The sequence below is a fragment of the Rhinopithecus bieti genome, unplaced genomic scaffold (assembly GCF_001698545.2).
Source record: "Rhinopithecus bieti isolate Rb0 unplaced genomic scaffold, ASM169854v2 scaffold_6380, whole genome shotgun sequence".
In the NCBI taxonomy this organism is placed as follows: domain Eukaryota; kingdom Metazoa; phylum Chordata; class Mammalia; order Primates; family Cercopithecidae; genus Rhinopithecus; species Rhinopithecus bieti.
Window position 1 is genome coordinate 4,868,411 of NW_016806642.1, and position 21,500 is coordinate 4,889,910.

Here is a 21,500-nt window from a genome sequence, read left to right on the forward strand (position 1 = left end):
AGCTTAGCTTCTTTCTTCATGCAAAATGAACGTTTGCTTTCAAGGTTATAATGGGGTTGGTGTGGATAACAGTTTGTGTTGGGTATTTCAGGAGAGTCACTGCAATACACACCCAAGCCTCCCAAAAGCCAAGGTTATCAACTCAAGGGCTCAATGGACTCTTGCCCTGTTTTTCACCCCACTCTACCCTTAACAACCAGATCATAACAAAAGAAACAAAGGGAAAGGCAGGCTTCAACCCACTTCTTCTCACTTCACTCTGTAACAGGAGCCCCTGACCCCAGATTCTTTTACATCTGAAATAAGCCCAGGCCTTGAAAGTTTACCATCTATTCCTTCATAAGGAAAAAGAAGTTCAACCTATTGTTCACCTTAGAAAAAAATTGAGAAGCTGAGAATTGGGAGGAGGAGAGAGCAGGAGCCACAGAATAATCTCTAACATTTTACGTCACAACTTTTTGTGTAGAATATTAATCACGAGGGAAAGGGGAAAATACTATGGGTTCGTGACCTTGGGAATTCTCTGGTGGCCTGTGAAAGACACACTCAACTGTAGAAAAGAAAAGCAAACCCAGTCACTTCCTACGTAAAACTCTTACTTGGAGAACAAATATCTGTGCATAACTTATAAACACTAAGTGTAACATAGATGCATTTCAAATAAAAGGGAGGCCACTAGAGAATGGGGATGGATAGGTCAGAAAGGCTCTGGGAACCTGAAATTTCACAGAGCCCAGACTCTCTTCTCCAGACCCAATGCAAATAATATCTTGTCACAAACCAACCTTGTGACCTGTGCCAGACCCTGGCACAAGATGTAGAAACTCAGAAAAATGTGTGCTGCATAAATGAAGGATGAAACCTGACCTAGCCTCCCGTTAGAGGATAACTGACTACAGCATTTTAGGGTTCTTCAAGGGCCCCTTTGAGAGAATATTGATCAAACACTTGCCAGCAAGCATCAATTAGCTCAGCAATGGAGTGGAAAGATGACACTGGCAAGGAAACAAGTATCTGTTACCACTAAGCACTTCCTTACCCCCATACTGGCCAAGTACTTACTGAATCCAAGTCCTGGGATGACAATCTTGAGATACAATGACCTTCTCTAAAACTTTTAAACATCTAGATGTTTCTATTCCCCCTTTAAAAATAATATTAACTTAGCTTGCCTTTCGAACGAAATATAGCATTGTGCCATTTTAAGATTTCATTGATACTATGAGCTCAACTATAGTAATTGCAACGTCTCTCCCTCCTAGTGCCTCATTTAAAAAGATGATTGTAAGACAGAGCCTCATTTGCAGTGGAGTTCTATATTTAGAGTAATAAATTTGTACAGAGTAAATTCCCTTTAAAACTAAGGAAAGAAAAATAGCACAAAAGGAAGCATCTTATGAATGTTTGATTTCTTCAATTGTTAAAGACTGGCCTTGAGTATCCATATTACCTGAGTCTTGAGTATGATGTGGCATTAGGAGGCAGGAGCACTTTCTCTATTGGTCCTACCTTTGAACGATGAAGCCAGTTGTAATGAGATAATATCACTCAATAGAGAAAAGGCCTTTCTAGGCTTCAGTTTCAAGATGCTGTAGCAGTGGCAAAGCAACTCCTGAGATTTTGGGGTCTTTACAATGCAGGCATATAGCTGTAAATGCTGATCCAGAGGTACAAGTTTTTTTTTAATATCATTAGGAAAAAATTTTTCAAGCCAACAATAACAGCACCCTCATCCCCGCCCCTCCCACAACTTAGATGAGGTGCAAATGTTGGGTGCTGCTGGAAACTACGCTGCCTGCTATTAAGACTTGCTAGAAACAACAACAAAAAGAAATGTTTCCCGTATGGGTTTCCAACCAGAGGAATGAGGATATTTGCCTGAACCACAACAATTTTATTATATCCTTCTCTGAACTATTCTGTGTGTTCCCTTGCCAAGCTGCATCTAATATCACTCTCTAAGTCACAGTTGGATTTAGGAAGGTCTTCTCATCCCCTATCCAATGACAAGGTGAACTGCAAACAGAAGAACTGGAGAATGCCTGCTTTCTATTGGCTGTTTGGTTGCAGGATTCACAGCTAAAACCTTCCTTTACAGGTTGGTGCCATGATAGGCCTGACATGTGTGTCAGCGGATGTGACAGTGACACTTCCTGATGACTCTGCAGCATGTAAAAGGACTAAACTAACAGCTGCTTAAGTAACACCCAGCGTGAATGCCCATGAACAGCTATTTCAACACGATCCCTACCTGCCCAGAGTCTTTTAATATTAAAATAAAACTATAACCCTTGGCAGGTTTCCAGTTTTAACATGCCACGTTATTTCATGGGTCCAGATTTTCAAAGCATTTAACCATTTCAGGGGTTCCTGATATAAGCAGCAATTAATTCCTTCACATCATTATCAAAATATTTCCTATTGCACCATGGGATATGTTAGGGACGGGTGGTCCCTGTTCTTGAGTTGTTCACCAGGTTTTATAATATGTTCTCGGATGAGTTTCTGTTTACTCATTCTGCCAGTACAGATAATTTGAGGTTATTTTATTTTTCAGTGGGAGCAGCAGTTTTAGGTGGAGGATAGAGTCAGGTAGGGCTGGGGTAGGGAGAGGGCTGGAGAAGTCTTGGCTGCTCCCTTATCAGAGTTTCCAAATACTATTCAACCTTGAGGTATTGGAAATGCATGTAAAATGGGCTTACTTGTTTCCATTTTTAGTGGAATGTTCATTTCTCATGATACATACTTCCTGGCCTTTAAAATGAGGACTTGGACTCAATCTATTCCCTTCTAGTTAAATGAAGTTTGACTATTTGAGTAAAAAGCCCAGATCCGTGTTTTTTTCAAGGGTCTGCTTCACTGAAAGAAGGCATCTGCACACACATGGATTGCAGAGCTATGTGAAAAGCTGACTTTTATAAAACTAAACTAATGGCTGCTTACATAACATCCAGTGTGTTACCTTCAGCTGGAACACAGAGAGAGGCACACCAGAGTGGGAGCTTACATGCCTCTTCTTGCCCTGCCGCAAGGCACTCCCTGCTCCTCTCCAGCTGGGCCTGCCTGCAACACCCACTCTCCCTAAAGAAGCAAGTACCAGCCCCTTCATTTGTTTCCTTAGAGTGGGAACACAAACTATGAGAATCAAGGGAATGAGGAAATGGACTACTGTGGTTTTGCCCAAACAACACTACCACTAAAAAACACCTGTAACCAGAATTTCCAAGACTTAAATGTGTGTGGTGGTGGCAGTGATGGCGAGAGGTTTAAATATTGTATTTCCTATAGATGGTATAGGTATATATTTTTACATCTGTATATTTGTATGTTTTTATAAATGTACTTTTATATTTGTATTTCTATTTTACAAATATAAAATACTGTGCATAAGGCTGGGCACAGTGGCTCACGCCCGTAATCTCAGCACTTTGGGAGGCCAAGGCGAGCAGATCAGCTAAGATTGGGAGTTCGAGACCAGCATGACCAACATGGAGAGATCCTATCTCTACTAAAAATAAAAAATTAGCTGGGTGTGGTGGCACATGCCTGTAATCTCAACTATTCGGGAGGCTGAGGCAGGCAAATCATTTGAATCCGGATGCAGAGGTTGTGGTGAGACGAAATCATACCATTGCACTCCAGCTTGGGCAAGAAGAGTGAAACTCCATCTCAAAAAAAAAAAAAAAATACTGTACATAATAAGAGTAAATATGTACCTGGAGTAATTAGTAACTGTAAATAATAGATATATACTGCTTTTGTGTGTACATGGTTAATACACTACATAAAACATGTGCATACACAGGATGTGTGCATGAGTATATGTAAGCAGGATTATCTCAGCTTACCTCAACACCAGGCACCACTTATACTGACTAATGTACTATACAGACCCCTGAAGTCAGTGGATCTATATTTAGTACAGAAATTTAAGCTTTCATGCATGCAATCACATATATTTTAACTTGCATATATATATATATTTATATATATGAATACAGAACAGAGGTTATATGTACGTTTTCCTTAAAATAGAAACAAGATGGCTCCAAATCCCAAATGACGGGGGGAGATGGGCAGCTGTCAGGTGGCTTCCTCTCTCTGTGCCCACCTTATTCTTTCCTAGCTGAACAGTACTCCAAGCATCCTGACTATTGTCCAGGCTTCATATAGGAAGATCTGGGAGTTCTGAGAGGTATCTAAGGGTTGCTATATCCTCCAGGGAAACTGTACTAACAGAAGCTTACCAACCACAGTGCTACACTAAGAATGCCAAGTTGTTATCAGCTTCTTGTGTGTGACAGAAAGGAAGATCACGATGTTATGCTTTCATCCCACAAACTGGTCCAACAGCTGCAGTTTTCCACTCACTCAATTAGCTAAAAGTCCTTATTCAGGAGGTACTTACTTTAAAACAAAATGAAACAAAACCCCAACAGACCAACAGAAATTCCATGAGGATACATGTTATAACCAACTGTCTTAAGGTTATGTTAATAATGGGATAATGATGAATTGGGAAGAAAGACGAAAGAGTCATCAAGGACTTCACTTATTTTTATGTCTTGTTTATGTTCCTGCAGGATGATCCATTAGTAATATAATGCGCTTCCTCCTAAGGCTCCAGTTATATCCTTGTGATTTATGAGAGCTCAAAGCTCATCACTAACAGCACAGAAGGCACCCTCCACCATTGTTTTACCCCTGACAACTGAGCATTTAAACTCGATCTTTTCCTCATTTAGCAGCTAAGTTTTCATTATAGTACTTACATTATTTAGACATATTATTTATCTTATATCAGCTGATGTAAGACTCAAGAGAAAATAAACCACCTTCATTTTAAAAATTGAAAACACACAGATAAACTTGCAGCAGAAAAGTATGAAAACAACACAGCGTATGTTTTTAGAACATGGTTAAGAACATGGGTTTTAGAGTTAGACCACTTTGGCTAAAAATCCCAATCCTATCACCTAATTCAACCATGATTCTAGGAAATTACTTAATGTCTCTGAGTCTCAGTTTCCTCAAAATGAGGAGAAGAACTGTATTTGTATCAGAGGGTTGTGGCACAAATTTAATGAGATAACTTACGTGAAGCAATGTTTGTTAAATGAATACAAACTATCATGTTGAATAAATAAAATCTTTTCCAAAATGCAACATGATTTACATGTGTACTAATTCTTGCACCTGTTTGGCATTTGTTAGGATTCTAGGGACACATACATAATTTGAACAGAAATGAAGGTAATGCCACACTAGATGAGATCCACAATCCATCAGGGCATCACCCTCAAGAGATTAGCAAGAAATATCAAATGCATGAACAAATGCTCCTGCAATTTAACAATGTCCTTGGGATAAGGTCTTTGTTTCTCTTCGTACAATGCCAAGTATCGAATAAGTACTCAACAAATGTGTGCTGACTTCATCACCTGCCTACCACTTACTAGAGGTATGCTCAGAATCTCTCCTTCAAAGAGATCATAATCTAGTTTATCCATTCATTCCCCAGTATCTACAAAGCACTACAGTGTGAATTATTCTGTCATGGTTCCTATACTCAGGAGTTTAACTTCCACAAGAAACTCTAATACATATATGTGAACATATTATCTTTTAGCTCTAATAATATTTTTTTCTTGCCTCTTCCAAACTTTAAAGAGCATCACAATTACAATATTGTTGCTTGTTTTTTGTTTTTTGTTTTTTTTTTTTTTTTTTTTTTTGAGACAGAGTCTCACTCTGTCACCCAGGCTGGAGTGCAGTGGCGTGATCTGGGCTCACTGCAAGTTCCACCTCCCGGGTTCACGCCATTCTCCTGCCTCAGCCTCCCAAGTAGCTGGGACTACAGGCGCTTGCCACCACACCCAGCCAATTTTTTGTTTTCTATTTTTTTAGTAGAGACGAGGTTTCACCATGTTAGACAGGATGGTCTCGATCTCCTGACCTTGTGATCCGTCCACCTCGGCCTCCCAAAGGGCTGGGATTACAGGCGTGAGGCACCGCGCCCAGCCTTGCATGTTTTAAAAAGAAATTCAAATTCAGCTTTGCATAATTTTTGCTGTAGTATAATTGTTTGTAAATCTTTCCTTTAAAAGAAAAAAAGCGATAGACCATTTAAAAAAAAAGAAAAAGCCTCATTCCAAACAAATAAGATGAATTGCTGGGGGAAAAGGAAAGACCATTTAAAAAAAAAAAGCCTCATACTAGCCTTCAATATACAAAACAAATAAGATGAATTGCTAGGGGAAGGAGTGAGGAGGACAGAGCCTAGTCCCTTCCATTCTGTGGTAAGACAGGCAGCACCTTCCCCATACCTTGGGGGAAAAAAATTGAAAACATATAGTGGAGTACTGAATCTAAGTACACTTGAATTTCAAGTCAGTTCTCTAACCCCCTGCTTGGGTGACCCTGGAAAGGGAATTTCTTTGTGTATAATTTTTCTTGTCAGTAAATCTGGAAGAGTTGTTTTGAGGATTATTAATTCATGCAGCCAATTTTGCTGAGCACCTACTACTACATGGACATAGTTTTAACAGTGCTGGGGCACATCAAGAAATGAAACAGACAAAATCCATGCCCTCATGGAGCTTCTATTCTATTAGGGAAAGATACATAATGAAAAACACAAATACATACCTATGTCCTACATGATAAACTGTAAGGAGATAAAACAGAGAAGGGGGTAAGACGTAAAGAGGGATGCAATTAATAAAATTTATAAATGAGTGGTCAAGGAAGCCCTCCGTGAGAGGTATCATTTCAGCCAAGAATAAAAGGATGTAAGGGAACCAGCCAAGTGGTTATGTGAGAAAAGATTTAATCACAGTGCTTAATCAATCATATGTTCAATAAATAATGCTGATTATTATCACGACCAGTACAATATAAACAAAGAAAACACTAAACTTGGATTAAACATCCTGTCACTGCCACATTCATTTCTGAGGCATTGAACCATTTATACTTATTACCTCTCCGAAATAGTTTACTCCCATGGAAAATTGGATAATAATACCTGCTCTTCTGATGTCATTAAGAGGATAAAATGAGAAAATATGTGTAGAAGCACAAAGAAAATCGATAAAGAAACATAAATATTAGAACAATCACGTCTCCTCTAAGGCTCTTTCAGAAATGACAGACCACCAGCCTCTTTTATTCAAAAGGAATACAATGATTTGATAAGAGGCTCAGGAAGAGGGTTTCTAAAATGATAAAAATTAGCTTATTTTCTGTAGAGTCAGACCAACAACAGTGAGAGCTAAGACAGACATATTGATTTCCAATCAAGGAAACATAAACACTAAACCAGGTAAACTTGCCAGAGCTCTAGCTGGACATAACAGCCCCCTGTTTACTCTGGTCCTTGCTTGATTCATTGTAAATTCCCCATCTGGGAGGCATCAATACCTCTCAACCTTTCTTTTGCCTTCCTACAGATTTAGTGCCTTCCATTCACTCATTCAATAAACATTTAACAAGCACAATCAACACAGAGCCAAGTGTGGATCTGAGTAAGAGGGTGAACTAAACCAGGACCCAACCTGAACAAATTCCCTGGGTACAGATGAGGGAAAAGCTGGGGACAAAGAAAGAACAGCATTCATTCACCCCACCTTCCAGATTCCTGCAGCCTGGACAAGTCTGAGCCTTTAAAATACTTCGGTAGGTAAAATTGTAAACAAAATGAGAGCCCTCAGGCTACTACCATACTAGATTACACTTGGCAAGGCAACCCCAAACAAATCCAGATCTTGGAAATATGAATATTGAAGTGCCAGAGTATCTCCAATCCTTATTCAACAAATATGTATTAAATGCCTGCCTAGTGCTCAACTCTTCTGCACCTGCTCTTCCTTGTCTAACCATTGTCCCTTTTCTTCCTGTGGCTTAGTACACAATTCAAGAATGCACTCAAACTTTCCTACAGTGGAAAGTGTTTGGGAGTAGAAATACAAAAGTAATACAAATGCAAAGCTAATATAATGTCCAGTGTCTCACTTCTCAATTAGTTTTGCTTCTATTAAAAGCTTCTACTAGCTCCTTCCAGGGCCTTTCTGTGAACATTCTCTCTTGAAAATTCCCCTTTTAAAGTTTACAGATTTACAGATGTTTCCTTCTAGGCCTTACCCAAGAGGATTAAATAACAAATTAAGAATAGCAATCTTCTCTGCAGCACACCGCAGGGGAGAGAAAATGGCATCCCTCTACCCTTCTAGGTTCCTTGGCTGGGTTACAAATTAAACTGACATAAGACAGGAGAAAGACTTATGTAAATATTTAATTACATAAGTATGCACAGGAGTCTTACAAAATAGGAGCCTCAAAGAAGGGTCAGATGATTGATGCTGATACAGCATCCCAAGTTACAGAAAGGCATCAGGGCTTGGGGCTTCTGGAGAAGGGGGTGGCAACACAAGTTATGGGAGGGTGAGGGGAAAAAATGCATGGGGAATAAAGGTTGTCTTGTTATACAGATAAAAAGTCGGTAATAAAAGTTGTTTCTGAGCAGCCCTCAGAAGAGGTGATAATCTGGGCATAGGGTCAACCTCTAGTCTCCCCTCCTGTGATCCAAGTTAATCTTCCCTGGTTGATAAAATTCTCAGGGAGGGTATTCATGACAATTGAGTTCCTTTCGGAGGCTCTGTCTTTAGACAGATAAGAGGAGCTCAGAGAAAAGGCTCTCTATGCAAGGGGTGCTCAGAGAAAGCCTCTGTTTGCACCTGCTGTTCCCCAAGTGCCCTCAGTTCAAAGTAATATTTTGGGGTGACATTTCATGAACTCTTTTGGTATCCTTATATTGACATTATATCACCCTTCTGTAATCTGGAAGCAGAACACAAAATACTGAATGCCTACCACAGAGCAGGCAACCACATAATCTTTTAAACAACCTTGTATCTACATTTTATAGATAAAACTGATGTAGACACTGAAAGGCTAAATACCTGTTAAAAATCAAACAGTAAATGACAGAGTCTTGCTTGGACCTTGAGTTTTCCATCTCAAAAGATGAGGCTCTTTAATTCTGTATCCCATGCTACCCTTACTGGGGCTGTCCAAAAAAGGCTAGAGAAAAGTTTCCTAACCCCTTTGGCCTTCTCTCCCTGGTATCTGAGGATACCAGCTCTAAAATTCTAAAACATCACCTTAGTTAGGACTGATGATCCACATCGGGGCACATGAAGTGCTGTCTCTTTAAGGTTCACCCTCAATTCAAAATTTCTTTAAAGAAAGAGTTATTCTGTGTTTGTAGGCCACATGTAAGTTTTTCTGCTACCGGCCATCTTTATTCTCTTATGAATAAAAGGACAGAATTTTGTGCAAGGTCTACATCTGGAAGTATATCTTGCTTTCAGGTGAATTCTAGTTCATTGCTTTGACCTTCTCCAAATTCTTTGTGTCTACAGCCTTGAGTGTATACTTGAGTAAAATAATTATTTGGAGTATTAATACCTGCTAAGTATCATTTTCTTATAAAACCAAACTGCTTCTCCTTTACAATGTCCCAGCAGATATTTGGAGAAATGAAACATCAAATTTTAAACCCTTCCTGTAAAATTCTCATTATCAAATAACAACTCAGAAAAATACTCCAAAAAACTGTCTGTCAGAATATATTTTAAATACCGGAGTACCAGGGTCGGGGGAGGGTGGGCAGAAAAATTATTAAATCCTTGAACTGCGTGTGTGCAAGGCAAACTCTATCTAAAGATAAACTGAGCTGAGATTTGAGCAGTTGTCTAAAAACTAGATTAGCAGTTTGATGCCAGTCAAGTTAATTGCCTGCTAAAACAAACAAACACTCCTCACAAGAATATAACAGAATCCAGATTTTTCCACAATACCAGGATACAACCAAAAATTTTTGACATATGAAGAAAAAAGAAGTGTGACCAATTCTCAAGAAAAAAGACAGTCAACAAAGATAAACCTCAAACCATTTTTAGATGTTATAATGAGCAGACAAAATTTTAAAGCAGCTATTATAACTATGCTCAAGAATGCAAAGATAATATACTTGAATAAAATGAGAAATTTCACTAGAGAAATAGAATTACTAAAAAGAAACAAATGGGGCCGGGCACAGTGGCTCACTCCTGTAATCCCAGCACTTTGGGAGGCTGAGGCAGGCAGATCACAATGTCAGGAGACCATCTTGGTCAACATGGTGAAACCCCATTTCTATTAAAATACAAAAAAAAATTAGCCTGGCCTGGTGGCACGTGCCTGTAATCCAAGCTACTTGGGAGGCCGAGGGAGGGGAATTGCTTGAATCTGAGAAGTGGAGGTTGCAGTGAGCTGAGATCACGCCACTGTACTCCAGCCTGGTGACAGAGCAAGACTCGATCTCAAAAAAAAAAAAAAAAAAAAAGGAAATTCTGCAGCATAAGAAGAATAAACCATCTTTATCTTTATTCAAGAGAAAAAAAATTTAAAAAGAAAAGAAAAAAAGCATTGTCTCAGGGATTTGTAGTAAAATATCAAAGATCTAGCATACCTGTAATTAGAGACATAGAAGGAGAGCAAATAATGAGATAGAAAATATATTTGGAAAAATAATGGTCCTAAAGTCCCCAAATTTGATGAAAGACACAAATTTACAGACTCAAAAAACTCAACAAACACCAAGCAGAGTAAATATTTAAACCATTACGTCTAGGGAGGCGTAATCATAGTCAAATTGCTGAAAACCAGGAAACAGAGAAAAACCTCGAGAGCAGCCAAAATAATTAAATGAATAAACAAATAATATTGCATATAGGGTAACAAAAACTTTCACTGATTTGTCACCAGAAATTACGGAGTCCAGCAGACAGTGGAACATTTTTAAGGTGTTCAAAAAACAAACTATCAATTCAGAATTCTATCTAAAACAAAATATCTTTTAAGAAAAAAGGCAAAATAGAAACTTTTTTTTTTTTTTTTGAGACAGTGTCTTGCTCTGTTCCCCAGACTGGAGTGCAGGGGCATCATCACAGCTCACTGCAGCCTCAACCTCCTTGGCTCAACCAATCCTCCCACCTCAGCCTCCTGAGTAGCTGGGACTACAGGCAAGTGCCACCATCTCTAGCTAATTAAAAAAAAAAAAAGATCGTAGACATAGGTGTCTCCCTATGTCACCTGGGCTGGTCTTGAACTCCTGGGTTCAAGTGATCCTCCCACCTCAGCTTCTCAAAGTGCTGGGATTATGGGTGTGAGCCACTGCATGTAGCCAAGAAACATTTCCTGTGTACACGAAACAATAAATAACTAAGAGAATTTTTCACTAGGGTATCTTCACTACAAGAAATATTAAAGGAACTTCAGATTCAATATCAGCTGTTATCTTTACAAAGAAACAAAGAGCATAAGAAATAGTAATTATGTGAGAATATACAATATTTTTTCTTTTATTTTCATTAAATATGGCAATTTAGAGCAAAAACTATAACATTTTCTTGTGCAGTTTGTAATATATGCAGATATAATAGATATAACTAGCATAAAGGATAGTGTTAGGGAAATGAACCTATAAGTTGCAAGTGTTTTAGATTTTGTGTGAAGCTGATAGAATATTAATAGATAAAATTCAAAAGTGGGTTGCGAAGGAGAAGCCAACAAAAGAAAAAAATAAATATTAACTTATTAAACATTTCCCCTAAATATTCCTAATAAAAAAATCAGAAATTTTCAGAATAGATTAAAAAAAAAAACAAGTCTCAACTATATGCTATTTATAATTGAAAGTAAATGCTTCTGAAAAGACACACCATATAAACAGTAAGTATATAAAGGATGCAGTTGCTATATCAATATTGAGTAAAATAGACTTTAAGGACAGAATAATATTACCAGAGAATAACATTTCATAATGTTTTAATTCACAACTCATCAGGAAGACATAATCTTAAATGTGTATATAAAAACATATCAGGCAGAAATGAACAGAATTAAACGGAAAAAATACTATTTCACCATTACAGCTGAAGATTTTAACACCCCTTTCAACAAATGATAGAAAATAAAATCAAACAAAATAAAATCAGCCCAAAAGAAATGATTTGAACAACATTATCAACCACCTTAATACATAAAGAACACCTAAAAACTGCAGAACACATGTTCTTTACAAGTTCACTTGGTATATCCACCAAGACTGATCATACGTAGAGTCATAAAACCCAGGTCTCAATTAATTAAAAAGGATTGAAATCAAACAGAGTATGTTCTCTGACCATAATGGAATTACATTAGAAATCAATAACAATAAGATATCTAAAGACCCCAATGTTTTGAAAATTGAACAAAATACTTAAAAATCCATGGGTCAAAATTTAAAAATCACAAGAGATATTGGAAAATATTTAAAACGGAAAGATGATAGAAATATATCATGTCAAACTTTGAGGTATATAAAGTATACTAAGAGAAATGTTTATAGCTTTAAATGCATCTATTTGAAAAAAAGAAAAGTATAAAATCAGTGATCTAATGTTCCAACCTAGAACACTAGAAAAGAACAAAACCTAAAGTACAAGGAAGGAAGCAATGAAAACATAAATTTGTGAAATAGAAAACAAGAAAAAATTAAGGAAACCAAATTCATTTTTTGAAAAAATGAGTCATCACTAATATTTTACCATTCATTCTATCTCTGATTTTGTCTGTCTAGCTAAAAGTTGACCATTTTATTGATCTTTTCAAAGAACTAGCCAGCATTTGGTTTGATTGACCTGGCTCTATTGCTCTTCTTCTGACTGATAGATATTAAAAAGATACAGAATATTACAAACACTTTTATGCCAACTAATTTGACAGCTTAGATGATAATAGCAAATTTCTTTTTTAAAAAATCAACTTACCAAAATTGACACAATATGAAACAGAAGATCTAAAAAAACAAGGAAACAAAAACAAAATAAGAAACCCTATCTATATCTATTAAAGAAACTGGATGCTCAAAAACCTGCTCGCAGAGAAAATATCAGGTCCCGATGGTGCTCTGTTGAATTCTATCAAACATTGCAGGAAGAAATGACACCTTTCCTTCAGAAAGTTAAGGAGGAAGGAATACTTCTAAACTTTTTTTTTTTTTTTTAATTTTAGATTTGGGTGTACATGTGAAGGTTTGTTCATAGAGAAACACATGTCATGGGGGTTTGTTGTACATACTATTATATTACTCAAGTATTAAGCTCAGTACCCAGTAGTTATCCTTTCTGCTCCTCTCCCTCCTCCTACCCTCCCCTGTCAAGCAAACCCCAGTGTCTGTTGTTTCCTTCTTTGTGTTTATGAGTTCTCATCATTTAGCTCCCACTTGCTTATAAGTGAGAACATGCACTATTTGGTTTGCTGTTCCTGTGTTAGTCTGCTAAGGGTAATAGCCTTCAGCTCCATCCATGTTTCTGCAAAAGACATGATCTTGTTTTATGGTTGCATAATATTCCATGGTGTATATATACCACAGTTTCTTTATCCAGTTTATCATTGGTGGGCATTTAGGTAGATTCCAAGTCTTTGCTATCGTGAACAGTGTGGCAATGAATATTTGCACACCTGTGTCTTTATGGTAGAATGCTTATATTCCTCTGGGTATATACTCAATAATGGGATTGCTGGATCAAATGATAGTTCCACTTTTAGCTCTTTGAGGAATCACCATACTGCTTTCCACAATGGTTGAACTAATTTACACTCCCACCAACAGTGTATGGGTGTTCCCTTTTCTTTGCAACCTGCCAGCATCTGTTAATTTTTGACTTTTTTGATAATAGCCATTCTGACTGGTGTGAGATGGTATCTCATTGTGGTTTTGATTTGCATTTCTCTAATGATCAGTAATATTGAGCTTTTCTTCATATGCTTTTTGGGCACATGTATGTCTTCTTTTGAGAAGAGTCTGTTCATGTCCTTTGCCCACTTTTAATGGGGTTGTTTTCTCTTGTACATTTGTTTAAGTTCCTTATAGATGCTGGATGTTACACCTTTGTCAGATGTATAGTTTGCAAAAATTTTCTCCCATTCTGTAGGTTGCCTATTTACTCTGTTGATAGCTTCTTTGGCTGTGCAGAGGCTCTTACCTTCAGTTAGATCCCATTTGTCAATTTTTGCTTTTGTTGAAATTGCTCTTGGTGTCTTTGTTGTGAAATCTTTGCCTGTTCCAATGTCCAGGATGGTTATTGCCTAGCTTGTCTGCCAGAATTTTCATAGCCAAACTAGTTTTATCAGGTCAGTACCTAAATCCAAAAAGTGATAAGTGACATGGGAAAAAGGAAATATGGAACAAGGAAAAGGAAAATCAGGAGCATGGAAGCAGTGTGGGCTGCAGTTTTGAAAATGGTGCTCATCTCACTGAGAAGGTGACATGGGAGAACAGACTTGAAGGAGGTGAAGGCCCATGGGGATCTTTGTCTGAACAGCACCTTGTGCAAAGGAATGTGCCTGGAAAGGCAAGGAGGCAAGCGTGCTATTCCAAAGACCCAAGTTAAGAAGATTTATCAAGGAATATGAAAAGGATCAACCGTTCAACACTAATGTTAGTTATGTAAATGAGGAATTAGCAAAGTAGCGGTCTTTGGTGATCTTAAAGAGAGCAGTTTTGTGGGATAGGTAGGACTAAAGTAGGCTTAAGAGAAAATGGCAGAGGGCCAGGCGCGGAGACTCACACCTGTAATCCCAGCACTTTGGGAGGCCGAGGTGGGTGGATCACGAGGTCAGGAGCTCGAGACAAGCCTGGCCAACATGGTGAAACCCTGTCTCTACTAAAAACACAAAAATTAGCTGGGCATGGAGGCACATGCCTGTAATCCCAGCTACTCGGGAGGTTGAGGCAGAATTGCTTGAACCTGGGAGGTGGAGGTTGCAGTGAGCCGAGATCGCCACATTGCGCTCCAGGCTGGGTGACAGGGAGAGGCTGTTAAAATTAAAAAAAAAGAAAAAGAAAATGGCAGAACTGGATCTAATGAGTGTGGACACCTCTTTTGATGGGCTGTGACTCAAAGGGAAACAAAGAAATTAGACAGCAGTTGGAGAGGAAAGTCGGGTCAAGAAAAGGGTCTTTTGTTTAATATAGGTGAAATGTGTTTACATGGTGATGGATACGATCCAAAAGAGATCAAAAACCACAGAAGAGCAGGGAGAACTGCTAAAGGAATGCCCTTGACCAGATGTCAGGTGCGTCTCCTCTATAAGGAGTTCTCTCAGTTCTCTCTGACCCATTTCAAAGGAATTCTGAAATCCTCTAAAACCATCACTGCCATCAATTCAATAGTTTCTGAAACACTCTGAAAATGTTTGCCATTTCATTGAGTAAATTATTAATATAAATAATTACTAGAGCATTTGAGAAAAAGTTAGAGTGAACTCTTGAAACAAGTCCAAGGTGGCTCTGATCCATTTAATGATCCAATCAAGCACCCCAAGAACCTCCTTCTCCTTTTGCTTCTTCTTTGTGTTTTATGGACCATATTTGGCTACCTTCTGAGGCACTTGCTTAAAAATTTATTTTTCTTGATTCAGATTCAACTTTGTATTATACCTTACGCAAACACACAATTTCTTTTCTTTTTTTGAAACGGAGTCTCGCTCTGTCGCCCAGGCTGGAGTGCAGTGGCGTGATCTCCGCTCACTGCAAGCTCCTCCTCCCGGGTTCACGCCATTCTCCTGCCTCAGCCTCCTGAGTAGCTGGGACTACAGGTGCCCACCACTACGCCCAGCTACTTTTTTGTACTTTTAGTAGAGACAGGGTTTCACCGTGTTAGCCAGGATGGTCTCGAATCTCCTGACCTTGTGATCCGCCCACTTCGGCCTCCCAAAGTGCTGGGATTACAGGCATGAGCCACCGCGCCCGGCCAATTTCTTAAAGTATTCAAAAATGAAGTCTATGAGAGGTGTTCCACACAAGAACGTGTGCGTGGAATTTTAATTTTTCCAAGGCTGTTGCCATAGTTTCTTTGGCAGCAAAACTACATACAGTGAACTAATTAAGGATTTAAAATACATTGTTAGACAATTTAGACCCACAATCTCTGAAGGTTAGTTTAAAAGAAATAATGAGTAAAAGCAAGGAAAAATGTATACCCAAGAGTAAAAATATCACAAAATGTTTTTTATTGGTGTTAATTTCTTTGCTCCCCTAACCAGAAGATATTAACAACATGTTAGATTTCCTGCCAAGTTAGATAGTATGCACAAGAAAGATCCAACTCTCAACAAGATTTGATTAGTAAAGAGAGAGGGCAAGAACCCATGGGGATCTAATTTTCATTAACCCAAAGGAGAAACAATGGATAGAAAATGCAAGCCAGAATTCTAGATAGTACAAAATATACAAAACCAAGCATAAAGAAACGGTTCCCTTTCACCTAAAGGTTGTGAGCTAAAAGCACACAGGTCAATAATCCACTTTGAATAACTAACCTATTTTTAGTTTATCAAACAAATCCTATAAGTGGTTACAATTATTATTATAACTATTAAGAAGTGGGGAAACTGGTGAATCGCTGTTAGGAAGACTGAGTCCTCAAACCAGGTGAAAGCAGGAAATCTAGGAGGTAAGCCCATGTCACACCCTGCTTTCTTCCTGAGAATGTGGGCATAATCTGGAGACCCTGAGCTTCTACTTTGATGACAGCACAGAGCACCAGATATAGGAGATAAACCTCAGGGTTTGGCCAAGATGGGAAACCAAGGAATCTAAATGCGCGGGTGGTACCCAACCACATTTCAAAATTCGTTATAAAACTAGTCACTAAGGTAATGTGGTACTGGCACAAGGATAGATAGATAGACTAATGGAACCAAATCAAATTCACACATATCCAAAAACGCAACTGACAGAAAACACACTGAAAACAAATGAAGAAAGTGCAGATTGTTTGACAGAGATAGAGTATTTGAAAACACATATAGGGGAAGAAAAGGAAATTGGATACCTACTTCGCATCCAATACCAAAATCAATTCCAGGTGGATAAAATACTTAAATGAGGCCAGGCGGGGTGACTCACGCCTGTAATCCCAGGACTTTGGGAGACCAAGGCGGACAGATCACCTGAAGTCAGGAGTTCGAGACCAGCCGAGTCAACATGGTGAAACCCCAATTCTACTAAAACTACAAAAATTAGCCGGGCTTGGTGGTGGGCTCCTGTAGTCCTGGCTACTCGGGAGGCTAAGGGCAGAAGAATCCCTTGAATCCAGGAGGTGGAGGCTGCAGTGAGCTGAGATCATGCCACTGCACTGCAGCCTGGGTGATAGAGCAAGACTCCATCTCAAAAAAAAAAAAAAAAAAAGGACTTAGGTGAGAGAGGCAGAAGTTTTAGAAGGCAGTATAGAATATCTTTATGTCTAAAGACCAATTTTTTAAAAACCTGAGTTAAAATTAAAACGTTAATTCTTTAAAAGATAAAATGAGGCCAGGTGCAGTGGCTCATGCCTGTAATCATAGTACTTTGGGGAGACCAAGGATGGTGGATTACTTAAGCTCAGGAGTTCAAGACCAGCCTGGGCAACATGGAGAAACCCTCTCTCCACAAAAAACACAAAAATTAGCTGGGCATGATGGTGCCTGCCTGTGGTCCCAGCTGTTTGGGAGGCTGAAGTGGGAGGAATGCTTGAGCCCCAAAGGTGGAGGCTGCAGTGACCCATGACTGCACCAAGCACTCAAACTGGGATGACAGAGCGAAACCCCATCTCAAAATCAAACAAAACCAAACAAAACATAAAAACGATAAAATGAGATGAAAAGACAAGGCAAAAACTGAAATCTGCACAGCAATCTAATATGGTAACTACCAGCCACATGTAGCTATTTTATCTAAAATTTCATTATCAGTAGCTCTAGACACATTTCAGGTACTCAGTAGTCATACGTGGCTGGTAGCTACTCTACTTGCCCTAATATGGAACATCATCATCTCAGAAAGTTCTCTTTGGACAGCACTGATCTAGAACATATACAGCATTTTTAAACTTCTAAAATAAACAACTAAAAAACTGGACAAGGAGTGTTAATAGATATTTGACAGAACAAAACACAAAATTTACTATAAACATGCAAAAGGTGTTTCAACCTCATTTGTAATCAGAGTGAGGCAAATGCAACTCACCTGATACCCTTTCAGACAGCCCACATTTGGCAAAGGATTAAAAATCATACAGTATCAGATATTAAAGGAGATGCAGATAAGCAAGTGACCCATGACAGCCACTGTGGAAGCAGTCTGTTGAACACTGACACCCAGCACTTCTACTCCAGAGAACTGATTCTCCACCGGAGCTGAATAGTGCCCCCTTGCCCCACTATTTAGGGCATTTGTGTGTGGAGACACATATACAACACATAGTTCTGCCATCATTAAGTTGGCAGGAGGCCAGGGATAATGAAATTCCTGCAATTAAAGGAACTATTCCTTCTGCACTATGTACAGAGGTATGAACAAAAATCAAAACATTAGAACAAAATTTAAAAAATTAGCCAGATTTAGTGGAGTATGTGTAGTCCCAACTACTTGGGAAGCTGAGGCAGGAGGATTGCTTGAGCTCAGGAGTTTGAGGCTGCAATGAGCAATGATCGGGCCACTGCATTCCAGCCTGGGCAACAGAGCAAGAACCTGTCTCTTAAAAAACAAAACAACAACAAAATTAGAAACAGCCCAAACAACGTCAGCTATAAAATGGATACATAAATTGCATATAATGGAATACCATAGAAATGGAAATAAATGACCCTTAATTACAGATGTCAACATGGGTGCTTCTAACAAATATGAAGCTGAGTGAAACTAGCAAGATATGTGAATATAAACATATGCTTAAAATTTATATAAAGAACAAAAAATAGCCAACTCAAAATTAATTTGGGGATAAATACATATAAAACAAATCAAAACAAAAAAAATGCAAGGGAATTGCTAACAAAAAATTAGGATAAGGCTACCTCTGAGAGGGAGGGAGGAAGGTACTCTCTTTGGAAGGTCATACAACGGCCTTCTAAGTTTGGTAATGCATCATTTCTTCAGCTGGGTAGTAAGTTAAGATGTTAATTTTAATATATTTCTTTATATGTATTTTACACATGTCTCCATATATTTGATACATTTCACAATTGTTTTAAAAGCCAGCTTAATTACCTACTAGCTGGGATCCGTGGCTTTTCTGAACATTGCTAATAATAATACTGCCACCTACCTCATGGAGTTGTTCTGAAGTTCAAAGGAGATAGAAGTGTGAGTGACTGTGATGGCGGATATTTTACAGAATAGGAAACATATGAGGTAAACATGTCCCTAAAGATTTCATTCTGGGTACTGTCCAGGATCACAGAATCCAGAGTGTCTAAACAGTTATTAAAGTCAAGAAGATACTGAGGTGTCTGTGTTCTCATTGTAGAATGAGAACTCCCATGTTCAATTCAAGCCATGGGAGAACCATCATAATGAAGTGATAGCAAACTTTTCAATAAATGTGTAAATATGAGCTTTTATTGTTATATTGTTGTAATAATGACCATAGTACTGAAAGGATCTAGAAATCATGTCACAGAAGAAGAAATTATTTAAGACCTGTTTATACTAAAATTTAGGCTAAGCGATAATAACAGTGACACAACTGTCCTCATTTTTGGGATAAACAACAGACACAGATCTATTTGTTAAGGGTTCTTTCAGAGGGTGGACCGGAGAGACTGCAGGAATTTAAAAGTCAGTACACTTCTGGTTCAATATAAAAAAGAACTTCTTGACAATCAGTCAGAGGACACACAGAATAGACTGTATGGTAATTCCCTTGCACTTGAATTATTTGGATAAAGACAGAGTTTAGCAGAGACCCCTGTATCTGATGAAAACAAGTATTTTAAAAATAAACTATGTTAAATTAAAAATACAGACAATAGGCTGGGCACAGTGGCCCATGCCTGTAATCCCAGCACTTTGGAAGGCCATGACAGGAGGATTGCTTGAGCTGAGGAGTTTGAGACCAGTCTGGGCAACATGGCAAGACCTCATCTTTACTAAAAACAACAAAAACGAAAAATCAGCCAGGCATGTGGGCATGTGCCTGTAGTCCGAGGTACTTGAGAGGCTGAGATGGGAAGATCGATTGATCGCCTGGAAGATTAAGGATGCAGTGAGCTATGATCATACCACTGCACTCCAGCATGGGCGACAGAGCAAGACCCTGTCTCAAAAAAAATAAATAAATAAAATAAAATAAAATAAAAATAATAAAACTTTCTGTCATATTTATTTCAAAAGTTAGCTGTCCTGCTTAATATCCATCAACTACAAATAACTTAGTTTACCTCTTGGAGCCCCAGTTTCCTCATCTGTAATAAGATATCTTTCCTTCAAGGTTATTTGGTAAAAATCAATGTGATATATATGGAAGTTGCCTAGCACTGATGTTCCATAAGTGCTCAATCAGCAGCTATAATTTCTAAAATTACTATTAAAGGCTTCTAAACTTGTTTCTAGCTAGATAAATAAAAAATGACATCAGTACAAGGGGGGAAAAAAAACTTTCACATTTGAAAACAGCCTAAGAACTTGTATCTGTTACTTGAAGGAAAGTGGCAAAACTGATATCCCTGGATCAGTTTCTTTAAAATGTTATCAAATGGCCTCTGGTCTCCCAGAAAGTTTCCTTGAACATGCTTTGTTCAAAAATCTTCGCCATAAAAAATCTCTTAAATTTCACAACCACAAAGAACTTTCTAGTTTGCTGAAATAAAAATAAGACAGGAATTATGAAGATAAGTCTTAGCACGGCAAACTACATCATATTTACTACAATAAATAAATACTCAGGCCATCAGCTTTTAAAATATCTAAAGCTAAGAAAAGAATACACATATACATGACTATTTATATCTTCTATATTTAACCTGCAGAAACCCAATCTTTAAAAAGTCAATGTCTATAAACAGGAAATGCTGCACTTCAAGATTAAACCACAGTAATTTATTATAAGTAAATAAGCATCCTACAAACAACTTCACTATAAGGACACTTGCAAATCTTTTCTTCTTATATAGTACTTTTTAAGTTCAGATCAAGTCAAGCTGTTCTCCACGAACATAATAATGGTGGAATCTCAGAGAGTTTAAAATCGTATGCAGTTTACTATAGTTATCTTTCTATTTTGTGGAAGCACTCTGCTACACTCTGGTTTTTAGCTGGGTTCTGTTTTTTACTTGAGTTTCAAAACTAGCTTCAAATTACTAGTTGATGGTGTTGATGGTCACATACTGTAACGAAGTTGGTGGATTCGCTGAAATTAAAACCAACTCCTATTTACCACCCTTCTTTTCAAGCACAGATCAATTATTTACGATCAGGTTCACCAACACTATGTTTTAGGAGGCAGTCCATCTGAAGCCAGCTATAAATAAAGTAAATAGAATCTGACCTCAAAACTCCTTGACTCCACAGAGAACTGAAAGAAGACGGGAGGGGAGAAGCAAAGGAAGAAACAAAAAAAAAAGAGGAAAGAAAAAGAATGGAATAA

General features: G+C 38.1%; 1 protein-coding gene across 3 annotated transcripts in view; it reads right to left on the reverse strand.

Annotated features, from left to right (window-relative positions):
- CACHD1 (cache domain containing 1) overlaps positions 1 to 21,500 on the reverse strand; it is a 231,708-nt gene that overhangs the window by 127,362 nt on the left and 82,846 nt on the right. The window lies entirely within an intron of this gene.